The sequence below is a fragment of the Abramis brama genome, assembly GCF_963993115.1.
Source record: "Abramis brama genome assembly, chromosome: 1".
Classification (NCBI taxonomy): Eukaryota; Metazoa; Chordata; class Actinopteri; order Cypriniformes; family Leuciscidae; genus Abramis; species Abramis brama.
The window spans coordinates 74,120,776-74,134,403 of record NC_139963.1 but is presented as its reverse complement, the minus strand read 5'-3'; the positions used below and the strand labels follow the sequence as shown (position 1 = coordinate 74,134,403).

General features: G+C 38.9%; 1 protein-coding gene across 1 annotated transcript in view; it reads left to right on the top strand.

The window, feature by feature from the left end:
* Nucleotides 1-13,628, top strand: part of LOC311095130 (uncharacterized protein) — a 467,684-nt gene that overhangs the window by 99,332 nt on the left and 354,724 nt on the right. The window lies entirely within an intron of this gene.

Sequence of the window (13,628 nt, the reverse complement as noted above, 5' to 3'; positions counted from 1 at the left end):
TAAAACTAACACACAAGGGAATTAACCTCATAGCTGCCTTCTTACTTATTTTAATGTTAGAACATCATGGAGATGAAAAATATTTTTACTGAACCTTGCAATATGTTCAAGTTCTGTGGTTGGTGTGATTTAGTCTAGGATTTGTTTTGCCTACACAATCCTCTAAACAGAGTGGCTCTAATTGTTCAAAAGGCCTATAAAAATAAAAGCAAATGTCATATTCTGCATCTTAATAGTTTGTTATGCATCTACTTGGCATTCATTGTTATCGTCCATTTGTGTAGTAGTTTGTAGTTTCTGTTTGATTATTGCGTAATATCATACAGGTATAAATTATATTTTAATTGATCATTAAATTGTTTAATTAGGGTTTATGGGCATACACTGTGCGATTTTCCTCAGATTTTAAGCTGAATTCTGACTCGTTCGACTCTTTTTCCGGTCGGGCCGATTTTCAGCTTTGTCGTGCGTCGTTTGTCGTGCAGTGTACAGCGGGAAACGAGAGGCGATTAACCTCTCACGACCGGCAATCGGATGGTCGGATGAATTTCTGGCATGTTAGAAATTTAGTTCGCTCCTCGTGACTATATCGCACAGTTGAAGCAGAGCTACGAGCCGATTGCCCTAAACTCAGTGTTTTTTCCCTCACTGTGCCTGCGCGAAAACAGTTTCATCTGCAGCAAAAAAAAAAAGGGAGATCTATAAGTTCTGTAGTTCAAAGCTACAAATTACTGTTGCTTACCTCCAGTTCGTGTTGCAAAATGGATTAACCATTACCCACTTCTTCCAAGCCACCTGCGATGTACACACTTTGCCTCTTTTATTGTTAAAAAACGTTTTTGAAATAAAGCCGTTTTTAATCTTCATTGATGAATTATTGCAGTGTTCGGACATATTATAGACTGTTAATAATTCATTATATGTATATAATTCATTGTAATCGACCTAAATGTTTTAGACAATTTTTTATATGGGACGAGTTCGGACACGGCCAAGAACTACAACTGACTTCAGCCACAGCCTTAGATTAAATAAACTGATGAAAAAAGAAGACATTACATCTGTGAAGATCTCAGTAGAGGAGGATTAAACAACTCCACAAACAGCATTACCAGCTTCACTTATTACTAACCAGTGGCCGTATTCACAAAACATTTTATCTTTCCACTAAGAGTTCTCCTAAATAGCAGTAAAAGTTCTTAAGAGTTTTCTCTTAAAACCTGTTCACAAGCTTCTGAGTTAAATCTCAATAAGAACTTTAGTAGATGTATGACAGAAATAAAGTAAAACTGTTAATCGTAAGTGCAATAATGTGTAATGGCTGGAAAGTCAGTTGTAGTTCTTGTGTTTCTCTATTTTCTAATGAGAACAAATCTAATACTAACTCTAACTAATGGTCAATAATCTCTTAATTATCTTAATTATCTCATTAACTTCAACACCGTTTCAGTGTTCATTTTAACACCCTGTATGTACACTAAGGGATGTTGATTTAACACTGGGGATTTTGCTGTGTATAAAAACATAATAAAGTAAAGATGCCGTTTTTTAACCGTACATTCATATAACAACATTCACCAGTCCCACACAACACACTCTCAAAGAGTGCTTGGGGATTTACATCCTACACACAACATTAACCAAAGTTAGATACACAAAATACACTATAACTTTTTTGTGTGTAGTTTATTTAAATGTAAAGTCTACATTTTAGTAGGCCTATTATTTTGTTGACGTTGGTAAAATATTAAACTATTAAAATAGAGTTACCTGCATGTGCACTGCTGCAGATTCCAGACATTTCTGGTTGTGGCAAGCTTAAAAAGCTCAAGAGGTCTTCGGTGGTGTCGCCGGAGCTGTGCTTCAGTCCTAAAAGTTCAGCTTCTGTTAAAGTACATTTATCCCCCACAAACTGACTAAAAACACGTCCAAAGGGAATGAGGACTAGCCCAATATCTCCTCACCCTCCAATCACAGTTGAGAGCTGTGGGATTCCCCTGAACATTCCCCCACTCTGAGTCACAACAATCAATACGAGTTTGAACACGAGTTTGAATACCGTTTTTTATTAAAAGAATTTCTCACAGATTTAACTAATCATTTCACAGCCTAGTGAGCTGCTTCACTCCCTACATAGACGGCTCAGTTTAGACGCAGACGATCTGAATGATTCTAATGTTTAAATAATGTTGTTCTAAGAATGTTTTCTCCCAAGATTATGAGAACATTAAAAAAAAAAAAAGTATTTTAGTGCCAGTATTTTACTGTAAAAAAGCCTGGTAAGGTCGTAAAAGTCAAGTGGGCTTAAAGGTCCCGTTCTACGTGATCCCATGTTTCAAAGTTTAGTTAGTGTGTAATGTTGTTGTTAGAGTATAAATAATATCTGTAAAATTATAAAGCTCAAAGTTCAATGCCAAGCGAGATATTTTATTTAACAGAAGTTGACTACAAAAAACGGCTCGATTGGACTACACCCCTCTACTTCCGTCATTAGTGACATCACCAGAACCGTGTTTAGACTAACCTCCGCCCACAGGAACACAGGCGTATTGATGGCGAAATGTCAACAGACGTGGTTGATGTTTATCTATAATCGGATACCGCAAAAGTTTAATTCGAAGTTGTTAGTTTGCTCTGTCCATTTCACCACGGACTGTTTTTCTAACCTGGGATAATATCAAGCAGGCTTCTCTCAGCGTTTCATACTGACGAAGGGGGCAATTTCAACTATATTCCAGCAAGCGGTAAGTAGTGATTTAATATGGAAGTAGCGATCACTCTTCACATCGTTTCTCTTAGTAGGATGAAAATAATCTTACTTAAACTGTGATTAATATACAGAAAGCGATCAAAGAACAATCCCTTTCCAATCGTCCAAGCTGTCAATCACACAGCGCGAGTTTATCTGGACACTTGCCAAAACTCGTTATGAAATAAATGACGCTGTTACACTGCACAACGAAGCTCTTACTGTATTTATATACCTCATGTTTGCATTGGTGAAATCATTAGTGAGTGCAGAAACTGCGTTGCAATAAGATCTTTCACGTGATCAACAGACTGTCATCTGCTCAGTCAATGCTCATCATCACTGCAACCTTTTATGTGATGGGAATAGATCTAAATACTTAAAAAACTTCTCACGATTCGTTAATCCAGATAGCTGTAATAGTAAAAACGTATAATAGCTGTAATAGTAAAAGTTTTCCAGATAGTTCTACATGTAATGCCAGATATTTCATATGCAAGCATGTCAGCCAATCACAGCAGAGGGCGTTTACACTGAAGTCTCACAGCAGCCAATCACAGCAGAGGGCGTTTACACTGAAGTCTCACAGCAGACACGCCCCTTCAAACAGAGTGTTCAAACCAGGGAAAGAAATCAGGCTAGGAAATATGCCTTTTATTTCTAAATTATAACAATTTTTGATCTAAAAAACATACTAACATTATAAGGGCACCCCTGGAAACATAAAATAATAAAAATAATCCATGGAATGGGACCTTTAACTTCAACACTGCTTCAGTGTTCATTTTGACACCCTGTACACTTAGGGATGTTGATTTAACACTGGGGATTTTGCTGTGTATTAAAAACATAATAAAGTAAAGATGCCGTTTTTTAACCGTACATTCATATAACAACATTCACCAGTCCCACACAACACACTCTCAAAGAGTGCTTGGGGATTTACACCCTACACACAACATTAACCAAAGTTAGATACACAAAATACACTAACTTTTTTGTGTGTAGTTTATTTAAATGTAAAGTCTACATTTTATTAGGCCTATTATTTTGTTGACGTTGGTAAAATATTAAACTATTAAAATAGAGTTACCTGCATGTGCACTGCTGCAGATTCCAGACATTTCTGGTTGTGGCAAGCTTAAAAAGCTCAAGAGGTCTTCGGTGGTGTCGCCGGAGCTGTGCTTCAGTCCTAAAAGTTCAGCTTCTGTTAAAGTACATTTATCCCCCACAAACTGACTAAAAACACGTCCAAAAGGAATGAGGACTAGCCCAATATCTCCTCCAGTCACAGTTGAGAGCTGTTGGACTCCCCTGAACATTCCCCCACTCTGAGTCACAACAATCAATACGAGTTTGAACACGAGTTTGAATACCGTTTTTTATTAATAGAATTTCTCACAGATTTAACAAATCATTTCACAGCCTAGTGAGCTGCTTCACTCCCTACATAGACGGCTCAGTTTAGACGCAGAAGATCTGAATGATTCTAATGTTTAAATAATGTTGTTCTAAGAATGTTTTCTCCCAAGATTATGAGAACATTAAAAAAAAAGTATTTTAGTGCCAGTATTTTACTGTAAAAAAGACTGGTAAGGTCGTAAAAGTCAAGAAGACCACAGAGAAAGAGTAAGTAAAGAGTTTGAATTTAAGTGTAAGCGTGCACACGTTATATCGGAGCGAGAGCATTAGACACTTTCTCTTGGATTAAAGGAATAATTCACTTAAAAATGAAAATTCTGTCATCTAGTCAAGTTGTTTCAAACCTGTATGAGACCCCATTGACTTCCATATAGGAAAAAAAAATACATTGGAAGTCAATGGAAATTACACAAAAAAAGGTAATTTTCCTCCCTTCAGATTAATTTGAACATCTTTTTCATTTTTTATTATACAGAAAAAGGGTCAAAAAAAGCAGCAGCGTCAAATCAGCGTTGCCCACCAGGCGTCTCAGAACATATATTCTCCTTTAAAATACAAACATAAACATATACTTACAATATATAAAAGAATGAGCGCTATAAAAAGTGGACGTTTCACGTACCTTTAATTCATAAACCCATCGCCCATCCACGCACACACAGGAACAGGACACAACATCCCCGAAGCACAGGAATGCAAAGGGAGAGCAGCAGCCACTCAAAACTCAAACCGCGGGCCATCCACGCAGCTATGAATCACACAGTCATTACGACAAACCACATACCTGGGTACTAACTAAGCAGCCAACGCACACACATAAGGTTACCTCAAAGCATATGTGGCATGAGTTAAACTGCAGCTTTAAGGAAACCGACTACGCCACTCTGACATCACAGAGAATGATTGATACCCTTTATCTTAAGGCGTTGCACTAGTAAGGAACAGAGAAATGCAAATCATACAAAAATAATTCTTTATTACTAAAAGCACACAGGAGTAAACTGGGCGTACCAAGCAAGACTCTCACAGCATCTGCTCATAAAGTATATATGTTATGCAAGCAGAGGATAAATACGGTCATTCAAAAGTCAGTCACTACAAAATGAACATACAATATTATGGCGCGTTTCCACCGAGCGGTACGGTACGGTACGGTACGGGTCGGTACCCTTTTATTTGCGTTTCCACTGCCAAAAGTTGAGAATGGTACCAAAAAGCCGAACCGTACCGTACCACTTTTTGGGTACCCTTCCGTTGGGGTACCTAGCACAGTGGTACGGTACTAAAAGGTGGAGCTAGACTCACTGCAGGACGTTGATTGGTTGACAGAGAATCGTCACTTGCGCGTGCTACGAGGGGAATGACAACATAAGAAGCGCCATTTTTTTATATACAGTTTAATATAATATACTGTTACTGTGTCACGAAATGTAATTTTAAGAGTTTTTCAGGCGAGAATGTAGTTGTTTAAAGCTCTAATCTGTGGTTTATTTATAAAGATGATTTGTTTTTCCCCGGTTGTGAGATCCATGCGATCAGCGGGCGCTCGGCGCTCATGTTTCCCGGCTGGATGAGCCTTTCCTCGGCTAAGTTAGTTCTTCTGACGTTCGCCGATGACTCCGACGGTAGTGGTTAAACATGAGATATAATTCGTCTTGTGCAGACCTAACGGGCGATCTTTGGTCTCGTGAATATATAATGCGTTCCCTGTCAATCGTTTTGACTGAGGGCTAAGTTTAGTTTCATATTATAGGCTATTTGTATTTAACTTTACTGTTGTAATGTTAGACTAGCGCAGCATTTGGACATTTGACTGAATTGTTTGCTTTATTTCTTATTGTATAGCTTCTTGTACCTTTTACTTAAACTTTTATATTGGCTATTATTGATAAAACTGAAATTTTACAAAAAGAAATATGGTTTCTTGTCATTTTCTTTTTACAAGATTATCACTGATGTTTATTGCAACATTTGTACAAATGCATATATTGCCTGTAATGTGTAATTTTTTTTATTATTTAAACGAAAAGAGGTAACGTTAGGGTTGTGTTTTAAATCGTTTTGTTATAAATAGAATAACGTATAACGTGCAGTGAATAATCAATATGCGTTGCGCATGAACCACATTTGTGTCCCTATAATGTTTAATTTATTTAAATGAAAACGAAAAGAGGCAGAGTAGTGTTTTATAACATATTTCGTTTTATTGTTGCTTAAATTTGTACATACAGAGTAACAGAGATAACCGGAGTAGCAGAGCGAGCTGAGTGACGCTTTTAAGAACGCGCTGTACCATTTGCATGTAGGAGTCGCACATGGCAAGTACAAACTTTGCGTACTTAATATTGAGAAAAGCCTAATGTCGGCGCTTGTCTTCTTGTGACAAACATGTCGAGGAGCAAGAACAAGATCTGCTGTATGTCATCCATTGTAGTTTACTATGTTCTTCTTCGCGCGAAAATTACGTCGATCGAAACACCACGCCTATCAAGTAAGGGTACTGTTGGCAGTGGAAACGCTAGCCAGATCATGGTTAACAGACCCGAACCGTACCGTACTGTACCGTACCGTACTGTACTGCTCAGTGGAAACGAGCCATTACACTCAAAAGCTTTCCAGCTGAGGACTAAAGAACAAGGAACCCAACCACACACTGTAGAGTAACTCTTATCACTCACACACAAGATCCGTGCATCTCACTGCACACAGCACCCAGTGTTCAAACCACCACCAGCACGTTGAAGAAACAAGGGAGGATTCCTGACTGAAGCCCCCAGCATCTAGCAGAAGAAGTTTACAGTTGGACATGCACACAAAATCAAGAGACAAAAATATCACAATTGGAATGAATCAAAACTGAATCAAGTCAATAAACAAAAAAACAATAATAACAATAATAAACCAAAAACACACTTAACTAGAAACTATAATCACACTAACACAATCTCAAAAGAAAAAAACAAAGGAAACAAAGAAAATTACTAGCAGCGTCATTCAACACACATAAAACAAACCACGCTTGCCAACCAGACTAAATAAAACAAACAAAAACCACCGTAGGTTGTAGGACAACGGCGATTCCTCGCATTAAATACTGACAAAAAGGCAGAGAGGAAAAATCTCATAGCCTACACCTTAGAAGGGAAACACAATGGTTAAACGCCCGCACGAATGCCCAATGTTCTCAACCCAATCAGGAACAGACTCACCCGCCGATAGAACCAGGTCAATCACTTGGAACAAACCACTCTAGATCGCTCGTTGATTCATTTGGATCCTGCAGCGCTGCATTAACTGGTTTGCGTATGCCTGAAACAAGCTAAAATCATACCCACTTTCCCAATCAATGCTTAAGCACACATAACCCATAACTTCCTATGATAAAGACTTACCCGACGATAGAATCAAACACTCTGAACCGTATCACTTTTAGATCGCTTGGTCTCGTTTTGATCCTGCAGCGTCGCACATGTTTGTTTACATATGCCTGAAATACGCTAAAAACCATACCCACTCGTCAGAATCCTGACCAAACAGTTGGTTCCCACAACTTACTGCAATAACAGCTTACCGAAAGAAATCATTTCAGGAGCACGCAAAAGCTGGCGTACAGCCGCAGTCAAATCTCCCGCACGTTGGAGGCAAATGGGAACCCCCGGGTCAATCGGAGGTGACGCATGTCTTGACAGGAATGGAAATGCGCTATTTATAGCCTGATCGGAAATGACGCGTCACCCAGACTAAAAGGAAATTTGTCGGCGGCAAGCTCTAATTAAATAATTAATATTCATAAAAATGGGAGGAGAGCATCTGTGGTCACACATATGAGACACGGGACTGCAAGAGGCATGTAATGTGAGAGCCGGAGCCGCCAACAGCCGCGGGCCATCCACGCAGCTATAAACAAAACAAGCGTTTACACAAAATCCCACATCTGTTTTTACGACCTAGCTCAAACGCACCTACCTCAAAGCGGAAGCGCTGCAGAAACAAGGGGCGGGCCCACGGGCAATGACGCGACGCTCAAACGCCAAGCACCCGCAGGAGGTGACTACAGGCTTGTTCGACTTCATGCAGCTCTGCGCAGACCGATCGGCGGCTGACTTGAAGCAGTGCATGCCGGTTAGAAATTTTGTCCGACTTGATCCAGCGCCGACGCCACGTGACTGTGACGTATGCCATCAAAGTACCGCGAGAGCAATTCGAGAGTAGCCGGAGAACTCAGCCAGCGCAGCTTCTCGAGAGCGGCTGCACTGGACTGCAGGAGGGCTGATGACGACACAGCTGTTCCACGATTGGCCGGATTCACCGCATGACAACGATCACGTGTGTTTTGTGTTTATTCGAACACCTTTAGTTCCTCTAAAGCTCTCAAATCAGTTTATTATAACAGTGAAAACTCTTTTCGTGTCGTTGTCATGTTATATTGTGTCATGTTTATCAAATTAAAACTGCTTAAAAAACGTAGACTCCACTTCATTGATAGTAGCTTATGTTGAACTTTATTCTTGTTCAAACAGACGCTGTGTGAAGCAGTACATAAAAGTATTGAATGAAAATGTCTCTGAAACATCTGTGTATTATTTGGCAAATATTGCATTTATTTCACTGCAGTAAAGTATGCAAAGTATGGTAAAGTATGCAAACACCACGTGAGCGGTCACTACGGGAACCAGAAAGTGTCCGACTTCACGTCTCCGTTTGCAGCTCCTCCCCGCCTGCACGCGGCTACTCTCGCCGATCGGTTGCATCCAGCCACAGCCGATGTCGAACACACCTTACATGTTCTTTTATACTGTCCCACCCTGCTCGTAATTGGACCCGCACTACCCCAAGCACATTAGTCTAATTACAGCGCCACAATACGCCCCACTACATATACATTTATTAATATTGCTATACCTTTTTGTATATTCCATTAATAAAAAAAATAATAAAAAAATAATATATGGTGTTATATTGTTGTTCTTGGTCACAAGTTTATTGCATACAGTGACCACAGTGCCATAAAAAATAAAAAAGGAAGGATGTTACAATATGTTATATTGTCAGAAGGATGTGACAGACCATGTATGGTTGAACTGTGTTGGCATGCGGTTGTGAGATTCTTTATTTGTAGAAAATAGAGTGATTGACAGAGTGAACCAAGCATATAACAAGAAGGAAAGTGTAAAGTTAAGGAACATGAAGCTGGAGTTTGTGAGGGTGAAACACAGATGGGGAGAAGCAGGTGTGTGTGTGTGTGTGTGTGTGTGTGTGTGTGTGTGTGTGTGTGTGTGTGTGTGTGTGCGTGCGTGTGTGTGATGGATTGTTTCAGGAAATGTTCAAGAACTGCAGAAGACTGAAGGAAACAGTGGAAATGTATCGTGGATCATGAGAAGGAATGACAGCAGAGACTCTCTTGATGATTGTAAGTTGTTTTGTTGTTGTAAAACTCGTTTGTTTGTTTGCAGTTACCGATTGGAAAGTGTTGTTAACTGAATCATTCAGGCAAACGACCTAGAAATCTGAATTAAACTGAATCACACAGCAAAAATCTCTAAACGGTCATTCAAATTTGACATATGGTCGGTTTTCTTGTCATTAAAGGGGTGGTTCGGGATTTTTGACATCGGACCTCATTTTTAAGTCAGCCTGGTTGTTATTCATCAGTGGAGACATTTTTTTAAAAAAATTATCCAGTCCTTATATTTGGATAGTTAGCCGATGCTAGGCTAGCGCGAGTCAATAGGTATATGTTAGCCAGCCATTAAAAACCGTTTTACCCACTCCACAGTGCACCAAACGCAAATCAATTATAACACTAGACTATCGATGTATATGTCCGTTGAGAGAATAATGTTAGAAATCAAACTTACCTTTCATCACATTGCATTAGTTATAATCAGTGGCGGAGCCAGAGGGGGGTCCGGGGTGGCACTGGACACCCCTGACATGTGATTGGCCACCCCAAAATTTGATTTGCTACTGGCAGTTGCTGATGCTGATTTAAAAAAAAAAAATTACGTTCGCCGGCAGCGCGGCGCGCGCGCAGTTTTCAAACGGACGAGCAGAGGACGAGAGATGGTTGCAAGATAGGCTACCGAACTTCACCGAATAAGAAAACATCATATTTGAAGTAAGTTTTTAAGGTTTAGCATCAGGGTGGTTTGCTCCGAATAGCCTACATTAGGCCTAATACTTGCCGTGTGTGTAGCCTACGTTACAGTATACAAATGTTCTAGCTAATGTGAGGATAGGAGATCAAAACGCAGGCAAAGAAGAGCAGAAACAAGCGATATCATAATGCGATCACTAGGACTGTGAAGCTTTATGGGTGTAGGGTGTTGATGGACTCGATCTACTGTGTTTTGATCATCATTATGAATCTGATCTAGATGTAGTCTTTGATAAAAATGCGATTTTCTCAGCTTTTTGCTCATGTTGCTTTTTATGAAACTTGCCAACATTCAAGTGTTGATAAAAAAGACGCACGAAGCTAGAATAAAACATTGAAATTGTTGAACACCATGAAATTGTGAAAATGACCAAAAACCCCTTTTTTTTTTACACTGGCGAGAATAGTTAAGATAAAAATGTTGGTAATTGGATGATGATTAGAATATGAATATGATTGGAATCATATTTTAAATTTGTCATATTTTTGAACAGGGTCAATTAAACATGAAAAGAAAGGGAGAGATATCAGAGTACTTTTTAAATAAGCACAAACATAGTCCAGTCATTTTATGAAAAAAGGTTGAACAAATTGCAACAGAAGCAAACTCAAATAATTTTGTATCCTCATTATGTCCTGAGTAAGGAAAAAAAGTCCAGAAGAATCCCATTAGGGGAAAGTTTTGAAAACTGTTTCTGGGTATTCACTTTTTATTTTACCTGCCTTTTGTCTTCTGCATTCTCCTTACCATTGTCTCCTGTTCTTCCCTCAGACTCGTCCCCCAGAAACAGTCCCACAGACCCAGCCCCAAACCCCATCTCTTAAAAATTAATAAAGGCTGGTTTAAAGTACTTCTTCCTGCCTCTATGTATTAATGCTCATGGGTAGCCTAAATGGGTCCCATTCAGACCTTAACATTAAGTATTTTACTGTTCTGTGTCAACAAGATTCAACAAGACATTTTCACCTGGCTATACCCAATGTTTAGATCTGTTGTGGTATTTATGCAAATTAGCACATACATAATTAGATTATGCACCGTTTGTCCATCTTAACAAACAATTAAAAAAAACTTGGTATACATTTTTTGTTTGTCTTGATGTAAGTAATCAACTCAGTAATTTTCATGGTGATATCTAAAGGTTAAAATTTTTACCCCATTCACATGAGAGAAAGAATGAATAGGCGTATGAATAGACTATATTTGGGTCTTTTTCGAAACGTTGCCCTAATGGGATTCTTCGGGACTTTTTTTTCCTTACTCAGGACATACTGAGGATACAAAATCAGTTGAGTTTGCTTCTGTTGCAATTTGTTCAAGGTTGACCCCCATTTTGTCTTAAAATGACTGGACTAACAGGCAGATCAGACCCCAGCCCTTGCATCACCACTGGCTAGTCAGAGTCAGTGTGGTCAGACTTCAGAACCAGCAACAGGTCAGAGCATCTACCAGACACAGGCAGTCAATCACATACCCAATTCAGGAATTTAAGTTGAGATGATTTTGCCAGATTAAAAGGATAGTTCACCCAAAAATGAACACAAAAAAATAATTATAATTAGAAAGAATTATTATAAATTATTATAAAGAAAGAATTATTTTGTATTAAATCTTCCTAGGATAAGATTTTATACTGATGGGCAATAAAATTGTTTACATTTTTCAAGGACATGTCTGCTTGATTCCTGCTCTATCTAATAATAATAAAAAAAATTGTAAATAAACGCAGCAGTTCATAACAGACACATGTGGTATCTTATCTCCTTGGTGCTTCAGCTTTGTTTTCTGCAAATATTTTGGATGTTCAACACTTATAGACACAAACAGAGTGACCCAATTCCTTCCACAAGCTTTTCCACTGTGTGTGTATGCACTGTGTACCCCCGAAAGTAGCAGTGGCCACCCCATGTATAAAACTCTAGTTCCGCCACTGGTTATAATTTGTTCCCTGTAATCATAAGCCTTGTCTACAGGTCTACAGCAGCAGCGGAGTGATATTGATTACCTAGGCAACCGAGTGAGCCGGTCCACACATGATGCAAGAGTACCGACATTTACCTGCCGCTGGCACACTGTTGCTGAGTCCCAATTCGCATACTATCCGTCCTAAATAGTATGCGAAACTAGAATTAGTACGTCCCAAATCGTAGTATGTTGAAAAGAGTATTCCAAAGATACCCGGATGGTCTACTATTTCCGGTTAGAATTCGAAGTGCAGATCAATGCACACTCTAACGGCTAATATTGCCCACAACCCATCGCGTGCGGGAGGGAGGAGCTTTGCGGTGATGGTGGTGATGTAAACATGACAGTCGGATGCACCAGCGGAGATGCGCCCTCAGTTTTTAAGTGTAAGAATTCAAATGTTAAACCCTAATAAAAGTTATATTTTATTGTCTCGTAATATTAATGGGTTTATGTTGTGCCAAAATAAGTACTGTGTTTATCTTGTAGGGTCCGATGAAGATACTGAGCGCCTCATTGCAGGCTACAAAACAATAAATAAAAAGGCTCTAGTAGTGTCATGCAAGTGTCTTTTTTTATGTATTTATTTTGATGTTTCTGTCTTATTTATTTGTAGTAATACTGTGTCTGTACAAATGTTAACTTTATCAGTCCAACCAAAGAAACATCGTTACTACACTTTTACTATAGTAAAAGCATGGTTCATTTTCATCGGGGTATTTTTAAGTATTATACATAAGTATAAGATTAAGTATAAAATACGTTAAACAATAGTTACACTTTAAACTTTAAATATTTTAACTCAGAAAATAAGTAGCTTTCGTTACACATTTGCACATGAACGTCAGAACCAGCCGCCTCACAAACGACAGTCTGGTTGATCTACGACGACGCCCTGCTTCACTCCTCAATTTGGTAAAACACATTGTAAATGTATTGTGGAAAAAAGTTGGGAATAGTAATTATATTGGACATATAAGAATGAATGAAATGTAAAATGTTTTGTTAACAGTCGAGGTGTGTGCGTAATAGGCAACCACGTTCAAGTTCACGTTGCATGGCGTCATCGAAGTATGTCCCAGAACGTGCATACTCTTTTGTTACACACTCAAAAGTATGTACTTTTTCCTCACAAAAAAAAGTACATACTTTTAGGTCGTAGTATAAGTAGGCGAATTGGGACTCAGCATGTGTTTACTTTTTGCCGCATTACTAACCGGAGCAAAGTAAAATTCCACAGCTGCTGAGAAACTAGTTCCTTTGGGATCATTGAGATGAAAGGTAATGTTTGATTTCTAACATTATTCTCTCAACGGACATTTGCATCGATAGTC